This window comes from Schistocerca gregaria, chromosome 1 (assembly GCF_023897955.1).
Source record: "Schistocerca gregaria isolate iqSchGreg1 chromosome 1, iqSchGreg1.2, whole genome shotgun sequence".
Classification (NCBI taxonomy): Eukaryota; Metazoa; Arthropoda; class Insecta; order Orthoptera; family Acrididae; genus Schistocerca; species Schistocerca gregaria.
Window position 1 is genome coordinate 904,517,988 of NC_064920.1, and position 13,041 is coordinate 904,531,028.

Sequence of the window (13,041 nt, forward strand, 5' to 3'; positions counted from 1 at the left end):
TAACAAGGTAGGAAAGGTAAGTAAATACTGGAGCTGACAGACAAGATTGACTAATGAAGAAGATAACTGTGCACAGACAAATGTGGTGTAAATGTACTGAAGAGCTAATTGTGAACTAGGCAACATTGGGTACAGTGTATATTGTGCAATTCATGACATTGCAGATGGGAATGATAGTATAACAGAAAGAGCAAAATTTTAGTAATGCTGCATCATTGGATCTATAGGTTATCTGAAAACTTCTGTTATGAGGTTAAAGTGGTGATACTGGAATGTTTGGTAACATTTTGTGGGGATTTTATTTTCTGGTTGAATGAAAGTAGTGATCAGAGTTGAGTAGAGAAGTGGGGCAATGATTTGGTACAACTTCCATCCCCTTAATTTTGATTCGATGGTAATTAAGCCATCTAATGGTGACTCTAATATTTTTTCATTACATAATGATTAGCAACTCTATGCTACTGCACTTACTGAGTTTTTGCAATTTTCAAATGGAAAATAATCCAAAATCTTTCAAGTTCAACAAGTTTCAGACAGTTATAACTTAGAGTAATGCTCTGTAGTGTATTATGCGATCAATTTTAAAATTTGTTATAGTCACCACCTTTCATACTATAGTCAATTTTAATGCTAATTGTTGTAATGGTAAGAGAACTATGTAATATATGTATTTATGAAATAATGACTATCAGTTATTCTTTCTTAGACTTAGTTAGAAGTAAAAATAAATGTACTAAAGTAGAATATTTTGTCTGGTTTTTTCATGTACTATGGCAGAGGAGGTCCACATGATAGCAGTGTATTTCCTTATTAACAGCCACTTGGACCTGTTGAAGGCATGGACAACTTGGTGAGAAAATGTGTAAAAGCTCATTGAAAAAGTGAAAGGAGGGGTATCTTTTGAGAGGCCAGAGAAACATGTGGTTCCTGAAGAGGGGCAGCAGCCTTTTCAGTAGTTGCAGGGGCAACAATCTGGATGATTGACTGATCTGGCCTCGTAACACTAACCAAAATGACCTTGCTGTTCTGGTACTGCTAACGACTGAAAGCAAGGGGAAACCACAGCCATAATTTTTCCTGAGAGAATGCAGCTTTACTGTATGATTAAATGATGATGGCGTCCTCTTGGGTAAAATATTCTGGAGGTAAAATAGTCCCCCATTTAGATCTCCGGGCGGGGACTACTCAAGAGGACATTGTTATCAGGAGAAATAAAACTGGCGTTCTATGGATCAGAGCGTGGAATGTCAGATCCCTTAATCGGACAGGTAGGTTAGAAAATTTAAAAAGGGAAATGGATAAGTTAAAGTTAGATATAGTGGGATGTTCGGTGGCAGGAGGAACAAGACTTTTGGTCAGGCGAATACAGCGTTATAAATACAAAAATCAAATACGGGTAATGCAGGAGTAGGTTTAGTAATGAATAAAAAAAAATAGGGGTATAGGTAAGCTACTACAAACAGCATAGTGAACGCATTATTGTGGCCAAGATAGACATGAAGCCCATGCCTACTACAGTAGTACAAGTTTATAAATCAACTAGCTGCGCAGATGACGAAGAAATTGATGAAATGTATGATGAGATAAAAGAAATTATTCAGGTAGTGAAGGGAAGACGAAAATTTAATAGTCATGGGTGACTGTAATTCGTCAGTAGGAAAAGGGAGAGAAGGAAACATAGTAGGTGAATATGGATTGGGGGGAAGAAATGAAAGAGGAAGCCGTCTGGTAGAATTTTGCACAGAGCATAACTTAATCATAGCTAATACTTGGTTCAAGAATCATAAAAGAAGGTTGTATACATGGAAGAATCCTGGAGATACTAAAAGGTATCAGATAGATTATATAATGGTAAGACAGAGATTTAGGAATCAGGTTTTAAATTGTAAGAGATTTCCACGGGCAGATGTGGACTCGGACCACAATCTTTTGGTTATGAACTGTAGATTAAAACTGAAGAAACTACAAAAAGGTGCTAATTTAAGGAAATGGGACCTGGATAAACTGAAGAACCAGAGGTTGTAGAGAGTTTCAGGGAGAGCATAAGGGAACAATTGACAGGAATGGAGGAAAGAAATACAGTAGAAGAAGAATGGGTAGCTCTGAGGGATGAAGTAGTGGAGGCAGCAGAAGATCAAGTAGGTAAAAAGACGAGGGCTAGTAGAAATCCTTGGGTAACAGAAGAAATATTGAATTTAATTGATGAAAAGAGAAAATATAAAAATGCAGTAAATGAAGCAGGCAAAAAGGAATACAAATGTCTCAAAAATGAGATCAACAGGAAGTGCAAAATGGCTAAGCAGGGATGGCTAGAGCACAAATGTAAGGATGTAGAGGCTTATCTCACTAGGGGCTAGATAGATACTTCCTACTGGAAAATTACAGAGACCTTTGGAGAAAGGAGAACCACTTGCATGAATATCAAGAGCTTTGATGGAAACCCAGTTTAAGCAAAGAAGGGAAAGCAGAAAGGTGGAAGGAGTACTTAGAGGGTCTATACAAGGGTGATGTACTTGAAGACAACATTATTGAAATGGAAGAGGATGTAGATTAAGATGAAATGGGAGATAGGATACTGCATGAAGAGTTTGGCAGAGCACTGAAAGACCTGAGTCGAAACAAGGCCCCCGGAGTAGACAATATTCCATTAGACTTGGTTGAACTGCAGGCAACATGAGCCATGTTCCTCCTTGCTGGTGGAATGACTCCAACTGATTGGCTGTCGGACTCCCTACATCTAATAGGTGTAGCTCATGCATGGTTGTTTACATCTTTGGGCAGGTTTAGTGCACAAAGATCCACTAAAACCATTTTGTGTGCCACATTGCAAAGATAACTAATTTATTTTTCAATAGATTCCAAGATGAGAGTAACTTCAAACATCCAAGCAATTGCTGACCTTAAAAACATAAACTTATGCAGCTTTGGGTCGGCTGATGCTGCATGAATCACTGAAGAGCTAATGGAAGCTTTCCTATAAATATCAAAACATACATTATTATTAACCAAATGGAGGGATAAATCTTATATTAGATTAGATTTACTTTCATTCCATTGATCCATACTGAGGAGGTCCTACAGGATGTAGAACATGTCAGTAATTTAGTACACCGTGCTGAATCATGGCTTCATGGGTAAAATCAGTTTAGGGTGAGGACTTTAAATTTGAGTAAAAGGGCATCAATGTCCACTTCTTGGTCTTTAAACATGATCAATATGTCGTTGACATACCTTCTGTAAAAGAGCATCTGGTAGTTTGAGGCAGTTACATGGGAAAAGTACCTGTTTTTTATATTGTTTATGAATACATCAGTGAGAAAGCCTGCGAGACAACTCACCATAGCTAGGCCATCAGCTTGCTTATAAATATTATTAACAAATGAAAAATAGTTATGTGAAGTAAATGGCTCCAGAATGGACATTATCTCATCCTCTTCCTCTCTGACGATAGATGGATTATTGAGCAGGGAATCACACAAGATAGCAAGCATTTCTATAAGAGAGATTTTTTTATATCATATGAAAGAAGAACACAACAAAAGAGAAATTTAAAATTTTAGAGCAATTCGACCAGATGTTTCCTATTGCATAACAAAATGAGTCCATAAATGAGACAGTTTCTCATCCTTTTTGGCAAGGGCTTTATCAACAGTAAGCTTCAAATCAGCCAAGAGGGACTTTGACAGTCTTAAAACTAAGCTCAAGTGTAAGGGCCCAAATTGTCAAGTTCAACTGGTTTTGAATGGTAAGATAGTGACCTCCCTCTCAGTGATTTGAATCACACTCTCGATAAAGCCCTCTCCCAGAGAGACGATGTCAAAGCTAGCAGTATTACACACAAGGCAGTGATTAACTCTGCCCTCTCTTTTGAACACAGAGTCTTTAGATCAATTACCAAAAAGCTTAATCAGAAAAAAAGAAGCTATTATAGTACTGACAGACAAAGGGACACTGGACTATTACTCAATAAGAAGTATTATATTGAAAAAGTGTTAAACTTTTTTGTGGAAAGTGTATCCATGCAATAGGATTTGATTCCACATTGGCATATGATAAAGCCCTTATGCACAGCTTGATGATTGTTGGTATATAGTTCCTTCAAATGATCTATATGAATTGAAAGCACTGAACACCAGTACTCCTGGGTCTTCCTGTATGCATCATAATTAATGAAACTGAAAACCCAGGATATCATGCCTCAAAGCTATTACTCAATGTTTTGAAAAATAGAGTTACATTTACTGATCCATTTTAATTAAGCAACGGAAAACATCTAGTCGAGTTGCTCAAAATTGTACATTTCTCTATGGTTGTATTTGTCTTCCACTTTATATCAAAAATCTATATACCAATGTGACTCTTATAGAAGTGATTGGTATCATGTGGGATTCCCTGCCCAATAACCCATCTATCATCAGAGAGGAAGTGGATGAGATAATGTCCATTCTGGGGCCACTTACTTCACATAACTTATTTTTCATTTGATAATAATAACTACAAGCAAGCCAATGGTCTAGCTATGGTGAGTTGTCTCTCAGGCTTTCTTGCCAATGTATTTGTAAGCAATCTTGAAAACATGTACTTTTCCCATGTAACTGCCTCAAACTCCCAGATCCTCTTTTACAGAAGGTATGTTGATGACATATTGATCAGTTTTAAAGGCCAACAATTGGACATTGATGCCTTTTTACTTGAATTTAGCAGTCTTTACCCTAAATTGATTTTACCCATGAAGCCATGATTCTTCACAGTGTACTAAATTACTGACATGTTCTACATCCTGGAGGATCTCCTCACTATGGATCAGTTGGAATGAAAGTAAATCTAATCTAATCTTAGATTTATCCCCCCAATTGGTTAGTAATAAGATATGTTTCAATATTTATGGGAAAGCTACCACTAGCTACTCAGTGATTCATGTTACATCACCCGACCCAAAACAGTATAAGTTAAGCTTCTTTTAAGTTGGCAACTACTTGAATGTGTGAAGTTACCATCACCTTGGAATCAATTAAAAAAGAATTAGCAACCCTTGTGTATATAGCACACAAAAATGGTTATGGTGTGTCTTTAGTTGATTGTTTATACAGTGAATACCATGAATGATTGGAGTTTAAAGCCATGAGTTCACAACCACAAATGGTTGGTGCTGAGTGCATTTAGGTATACCTTTTTCGGGCCTCTTCCTTTATGATTTCACCAATCTGTTTAGTAATATTGACATATAAATTATGTTCTCTAGAAACATGGGAAGGTACTGAGTGTGTTTAGCTATACCATTTTTGGGGCTCTTTTGTTATGACTTGGCCAAACTGTTTATGCATACTGATCTACAAACTGCATTCTCTAGAAACATGGGTACTCAATTCCTGCTTCCTCACAATGAGAAACCTGTCTTTCCTCTCCTCGATATTCAGAGCATATAAAATTAAGCATATTGATTGTGGTGCACACTACATCAGCCAAATGGTTAGGTCCTTTACAGCCCATTTCAATGAACATCTCTTAGCAGAAAAAAAGCAACTTTAAAATGTTCTCCTTTCAAGTGACATTTGAAAACTTCTGTCATTGTACACCACCCATAAATGGTCTCAATATTTTGTATGTTGTACAAAAAGGCAAGAAGATGAACTGCCTTGAAGAACCTGAGATTTCAAGAAGAGTCTGTTTTAAGAGCCCAGGTCTGCTCAATGAACAACTGACCTTTCATAATCAGGGTTACTTTAAGGCTCTGATTTTACTTCATAAATAAATTTTTAATGCACACGTGGCTTTGGTTCATACATTGATATTGTTTAGTTGTGCTTCCTTGTTTTATCTTATAAAACATATAAACACATCTCTGTTTTCCTGCCTGGTGGCACCACCTAGTAAACTGTCCTTCACTTTGATTCATAGCTTTGTAGTAAGAGCCATTAATGTGTGCCCTAAAGATGCTTTACATACCTGGATTAAGTTGGAAACATTCCCTTTGTTGTGTTAAAAGTGAGAACACATAAACACAGGTAACATGTGACTCTTGTACAGTTTTATTCCTTATATTACTCACATGCTCTGTGAGCCAAGTCTCTTAGTCCTCAATATTTGTTCCTATATCTTCACCCTTATTTACATGATTTCTTATTTTTGTTCTGATTACCACACTTCACCTTGAAACATATTAGCATTCATTTCTGTAGGTTGATGTGGTCTGTCTGTTATTACCCTAAGGTAAGTCTTTCCGCTCCCAGGATTGGAATGACTCCTTACCCTCTCCCTTAAAACCCACATCCTTTCGTCTTTCCCTCTCCTTCGCTCTTTCCTGAAGAAGCAACCGTTGGTCGCGAAAGCTAGAAATTTTGTGTGTGTGTTTGTGTGTTATTTTATTGTGCCTGTCTACCGGCTCTTTCCAGCTTGGTAAGTCTTGAAATCTTTCTATTATGCTTTCGCAACCGACGGTTGCTTCTTCAGGAAAGAGGGAAGGAGAGGGAAAGATGAAAGGATGGGGGTTTTAAGGGAGAGGGTAAGGAGTCATTCCAATCCTGGGAGCGGAAAGACTTACCTTAGGGGGGAAAAAAGGACAGGTGTGCACTCGCACACACACACACACATATAAATCCGCACATACACAGACCTGTCTATATATATATATATATATATATATATATATATATATATATATATATATAAAACAGAAAGAAACTTCCACATGGGAAAAATATATTAAAAACAAAGATTCCAAGACTTACCAAGCGGGAAAGCGCCGGCAGACAGGCACATGAACAAAACACACAAACACACACACAGAATTACGAGCTTTCGCAATTGGCAGTTGCTTCGTATGTGCGGATGGATATGTGTGTGTGTGTGCGAGTGTACACCTGTCCTTTTTTTCCCCTAAGGGAAGTCTTTCCGCTCCCCGGATTGGAATGACTCCTTACCCTCTCCCTTAAAACCCACATCCTTTCATTTTTCCCTCTCCTTCCCTCTTTCCTGACGAAGCAACTGCCAGGTGCGAAAGCTCGTAATTCTGTGTGTGTGTTTGTGTGTTTTGTTCATGTGCCTGTCTGCCGGCGCTTTCCCGCTTGGTAAGTCTTGGAATATATATATATATATATATATATATATATATATATATATATATATATTAAAAACAAAGTCTTGGAATCTTTGTTTTTAATATATATATATATATATATATATATATATATATATATATATATATATATATATATATATTCCAAGACTTACCAAGCGGGAAAGCGCCGGTAGATAGGCACAATAAATAAAACACACAAACACACACACAGAATTTCGAGCTTTTGCAACAGGCGGCTGCTTCGTCAGTAAAGAGGGAAGGAAAAGGAAAGATGAAAGGATGTGGGTTTTAAGGGAGAGGGTAAGAAGTCATTCCAATCCCAGGAGTGGAAAGACTTACCTTAGGGGGAAAAAAGGATAGGTATATACTCGTGCACACACACACACACACACACACACACACACACACATATCCATCCATACATACAGACACAAGCAGACATATTTAAAAGCAAAGAGTATGGACAGAGATGTAAGTCGAGGTGGAATTGTGGACGCAAAGATGATGTTGAATGACAGGTGAGGTATGAGTGGCGGCAACTTGAAATTAGCGGAGATTGAGGCCTGGTGGATAAAGAGAAGAGAGGATATATTGAAGGGCAAGTTCCCATCTCCGGAGTTCAGATAGTTTGGTGTTGGTGGGAAGTATCCAGATAACCCGGATGGTGTAACACTGTGCCAAGATGTGCTGGCCGTGCACCAAGGCATGTTTAGCCACAGGGTGATCCTCATTACCAACAAACACTGTCTGCCTGTGTCCATTCATGTGAATGGACAGTTTGTTGTTGGTCATTGCCACATAGAAAGCGTTACAGTGTAGGCAGGTCAGTTGGTAAATCACATGGGTGCTTTCACACGTGGCTCTGCCTTTGATCGTGTATACCTTCCGGGTTACAGGACTGGAGTAGGTGCTGGTGGGAGGGGGCATAGGACAGGTTTTACACCTAGGGAAGTTGCAAGGGTAGGAGCCAGAGGGTAGGGAAGGTGGTTTGGGGATTTCATAGGGATGAACCAAGAGGTTACGAAGGTTAGGTGGACGGTGGAAAGACACTCTTGGTGGAGTGGGGAGGATTTCATGAAGGATGGATCTCATTTCAGGGCAGGATTTTAGGAAGTCGCATCACTGCTGGAGAGCCACATTCAGAGTCTGATCCAGTCCCGGGAAGTATCCTGTCACAAGTGGGGCACTTTTGGGGTTCTTCTGTGAGAGGTTCTGGGTTTGAGGGGATGAGGAAGTGGTTCTGGTTATCTGCTTCTGTACCAGGTCGGGAGGGTAGTTGCGGGATGCTAAAGCTGTTTTCAGGTTGTTGGTGTAATGGTCCAGGGATTCAGGACTGGAGCAGATTTGTTTGCCACGAAGGCCTAGGCTGTAGGGAAGCGACCGTTTGATATGGAATGGGTGGCAGCTGTCATAATGGAGGTACTGTTGCTTGTTGGTGGGTTTGATGTGGACAGATGTGTGAAGCTGGCCATTGGACAGATGGAGGTCAACGTCAAGGAAAGCGGCATGGGATTTGGAGTAGGACCAGGTGAATCTGATGGAACCAAAGGAGTTGAGGTTGGAGAGGAAATTCTGGAGTTGTTCTTCACTGTGAGTCCAGATCATGAAGATGTCATCAATAAATCTGTACCAAACTTTGGGTTGGCAGGCTTGAGTAACCAAGAAGGCTTCCTCTAAGCGACCCATAAATAGTATGGCATACGAGGGGGCCATCCTGGTACCCATGGCTGTTCCCTTTAATTGTTGGTATGTCTGGCCTTCAAAAGTGAAGAATTTGTGGGTCAGGATGAAGCTGGCTAAGGTGACGAGGATAGAGGTTTTAGGTAGGGTGGCAGGTGATCGGCGTGAAAGGAAGTGCTCCATTGCAGCCAGGCCCTGGACGTGCAGGATATTTGTGTATAGGGAAGTGGCATCAATGGTTACAAGGATGGTTTCCGGGAGTAACAGACTGGGTATGGAATCCAGGCGTTCGAGAAAATGGTTGGTGTCTTTGATGAAGGATGGGAGACTGCAAGTAGTGGGTTGAAGGTGTTGATCTACATAGGCAGAGATACGTTCTGGGGGGGGGGGGGGGGGGGGGCTTGGTAACCAGCTTCAATGGGGCGGCCAGGATGTTTGGGTTTGTGAATTTTAGGAAGTAGGTAGAAGGTAGTAGTGCGAGGTGTCGGTGGGGTCAGGAGTTTGATGGAGTCAGGTGAAAGGTTTTGTAGGGAGCCTAAGGTTCTGAGGATTCCTTGAAGCTCCACCTGGACATCAGGAATGGGATTACCTTGGCAAACTTTGTATGTAGAGTTGTCTGAAAGCTGACACAGTCCCTCAGCCACATACTCCCGACGATCAAGTACCACGGTCATGGAACCCTTGTCAGCCGGAAGAATGATGATGGATCGGTCAGCTTTCAGATCATGGATAGCCTGGGCTTTGGCTGTGGTGATGTTGGGAGTAGGATTAAGGTTTTTCAAGAAAGATTGAGAGGCAAGGCTGGTAGTGAGAAATTCCTGGAAGGTTTGGAGAGGGTGATTTTGAGGAAGAGGAGGTGGGTCCCGCTGTGATGGAGGACAGAACTGTTCCAGGCTGGGTTCAATTTGGATAGTGTCTTGGGGAGTTGGATCATTAGGAGTGGGATTAGGATTATTTTTCTTCGTGGCAAAGTGATATTTCCAGCAGAGACTACGAGTGTAGGACAGTAAATCTTTGACAAGGGCAGTTTGTTTGAACCTGGGAGTGGGGCTGAAGGTGAGGCCTTTGGATAGGACAGAGGTTTCTGATTGGGAGAGAGGTTTGGTGGATATGTGTGTGTGTGCGAGTGTACACCTGACCTTTTTCCCCCTAAGGGAAGTCTTTCCACTCCCGGGATTGGAATGACTCCTTACCCTCTCCCTTAAAACCCACATCCTTTCTTCTTTCCCTTTCCTTCCCTCTTTCCTGAAAAAGCAACCATCGGTTGCGAAAGCTAGTCATTCTGTGTGTGTGTTTGTGTGTGTTGTGTTCATTGTGCCTGTCTGCCGGCGCTTTCCCACTTGGTAAGTCTTGGAATCCTGTGTGTGTGTGTGTGTGTGTGTGTGTGTGTGTGTGTGTGTGTGTGTATGTGTAAAATCTGCATATCTGTAATAGGTACAATGTAACACCCAATATTGTGCCTTATTAGGTACAACGGTACATTTGTATCATGTATATGTAATCACATATGTATAAATGACTGTACTAAGCTTGTAAAAAAATGCTATGAAGTTTGCAAAAGACACCAGTCAGTGCCTCCATGCAAATAAATAAATCATATGCAGAAGTTGGAGAGAGTGAGGGTGAGTATATGAGGGCACTGGATGGGTTATTTAGTATGTAAAAGGAGAAAAAACACTCATAATCATAGAGGATTTGAAGATATACAAAACACATTTAAGGGAGGACATATACTTGGCAATAGGAATGAGAGAGGAGAGAGTATCTTTAAGTTATCTAATAAATTTCAGTTAATAATACTTGCAAAAGGCCTGTAGACATGGGAAGTTTGATTACATCATGGTGAGACAGAGGGAAAAAACCAGGTATTGAATTGTAAAAGCTGCTTGGCGGTTGATATAGACTTAGATAATAATTTAGTAATGATGAAGAATAGACTGAAGTTAAAGAAAATTGACCAGGTAAATTTTTTTGTTTGCACTATGTGAGACATAGGAGCCACACCTTGCACTGTTGTACTTCTCACTGTGACTCCACTGCTGAAGTCTTCTGCTTCTGACTTTTTTCCATTCTTTTAACAAAAATATCAAAGAATAGAAAATAAACTCCATATCATGCAACACAGCTTTGTTTGAGCCTGCACTTGCTGAGTTTACAAGTAACTACCAGCACTATAGACTAACAACAATGAGGTTGTGTGTTGTAATTCAGACATCATCTATTGGGTTAAAAGCAAGTTACAAAATTTAGCGTAGCTCTGGAAATAACAATGCTGTCAAAATTGACATCACATTTAGTTGTGCAATGCCACAGATGAACATGAGTTTAAAAACTTCTTACAGCAGTTGATCATACTATTGGAATCTTGGGCATGGTCTGCTGCAGCAGGCAGCCTCACTTGTAAACAGCATTCTTTGATTAATTTTGAAGCCATTTAAAGTGAAACAATTAAATGTACAATAATTCTATATTTTAGCATTCTTAAGCACAGTAATACCCCAGACTTACATGATAGGACACACAGAGTGATAAACATGTAAGTCAAATTTATGTATGTCAGGGTCCAATCTTGCACATAAATATACACACATTATGTTCCATTGGGAGCCAAGACCAAAGAAAACAATGTAATTTAGAAGAAAAATATTTAATAAAACTTTTATCAATACAACAAATTATATTACAGTACAGTATTATGCTTTTAAACAATGTAAACCAATGTTACTGTGATGTAGGACACTTCTTAAAATCTAATGTCATCTGATGAGCAATTGTTTTTCTTCTCACACAAAACTTCCTCACAGCATGCTAATACATTTTTTATTTCTCATTTTGTAGCAGAAACACACCTTTTATTGAGGTCAATTTTTTAAAAAAATTGTATTCCTTTTTCAATTGAAAAGAGGCCTTCTGTCAAGCTTGCAACCATCATTTGATCTTTTGACTGAAATGTGTCTAAAGAGTCAGGTTGTTCAATGCTTTTGTCTTGGTGATGTATTTTTGTAATCGCACCAATTCTCAGCTCCTGATTGTGTGAATCTATACATTGTTGATCATCATCACCATTCACCTCTAAATTTAATTGCCTGACAAGACTGACTACTTCTTCAATCACATTATCAATCTGATCAGGATCTGCTGCTGAATTCCCCTATGTTCCAGTGGTGAAAAAAGTGGATATAGTTTTTTCCAGATGCCATTTAAAATCTTTTGTGAAATTTCATTCCAAGATTGTCCAATAATCCTCAAGGTATCTAAACTACTGAATTGCTTCCAAAAGTCTTTAACAAAGAGCTTGATATTTTGCCTCATAGCTTCATGTAGATAAGCAAATGTTCCATCTCACGTATGAAGTTATAATGTTTTCATGTCAGTGGTCCATTGTTTGAAGAAAGTTGATTGTATTTGGTGGTAAAAACTTTGACACATGTGTCAAAATTAATTAGAGTAACAAGATGTTGACGTGGTGCATTATCAATTAATAGCAACTCCTTAAATGGAGATTATTTAACTGGCAGTAAAGTTAGACTTCAGATATTAAATGGTAGCCAAGCCAGTTCTCAAAAAGGGATGCTCTCACCCAAGCTTTAGTGTTCAACTACCAAATCATGGACAATGCAACTTTAGATATATTTTCTGAAGATCTTGGATTTTATGAGTGGTAAACTAAGCATTTGCACCAGCCATCACTATCAATAGATTTTTGATGGCTTTGAACAGAAAAAAGTTTTCTCTTCATATGCAATAATAATTTTTTTCAGGCATCTTCTTCCAGAATACATCAATTTCATTGTTGCTGGTATGGCCACCTTGTCCTATCATTGGACTAGGTTTCTCTAGACAGGGTGACACAGTCTCTCTATTGGTACTTGCCACCTCTCCATTTTCTGTGATGCTACGACAACTGCAATGACTTTTGAATTGGTTAAACCAGTCACTACTATCTTTAAAGATTTCATATTTGACTGCATCCCCAACTTCTGCTTCCAGTCACTCAAAAATCAGCTCAGCTTGAGAGAAAACCATGTTCCGATCAACAGGAAAATTTTCACTCTTAATTGATTATCACTCTATAATTTTAACATTGTTTCCATCCAAGTGACAATACCATGATTTTTATGAATGATACTTGAATTCAAAGACTGAGCACTGTTCACAGCTTTGAGAATTTTTCTTTACCTTTTATAATTGTTCTCATTGTTGACTCCATTAGACCAAACTTCTTTGCCTGTTCACAAATACTTATTTTCACCCTGAAGTCTTTGATAAGATAAAGATTTTCT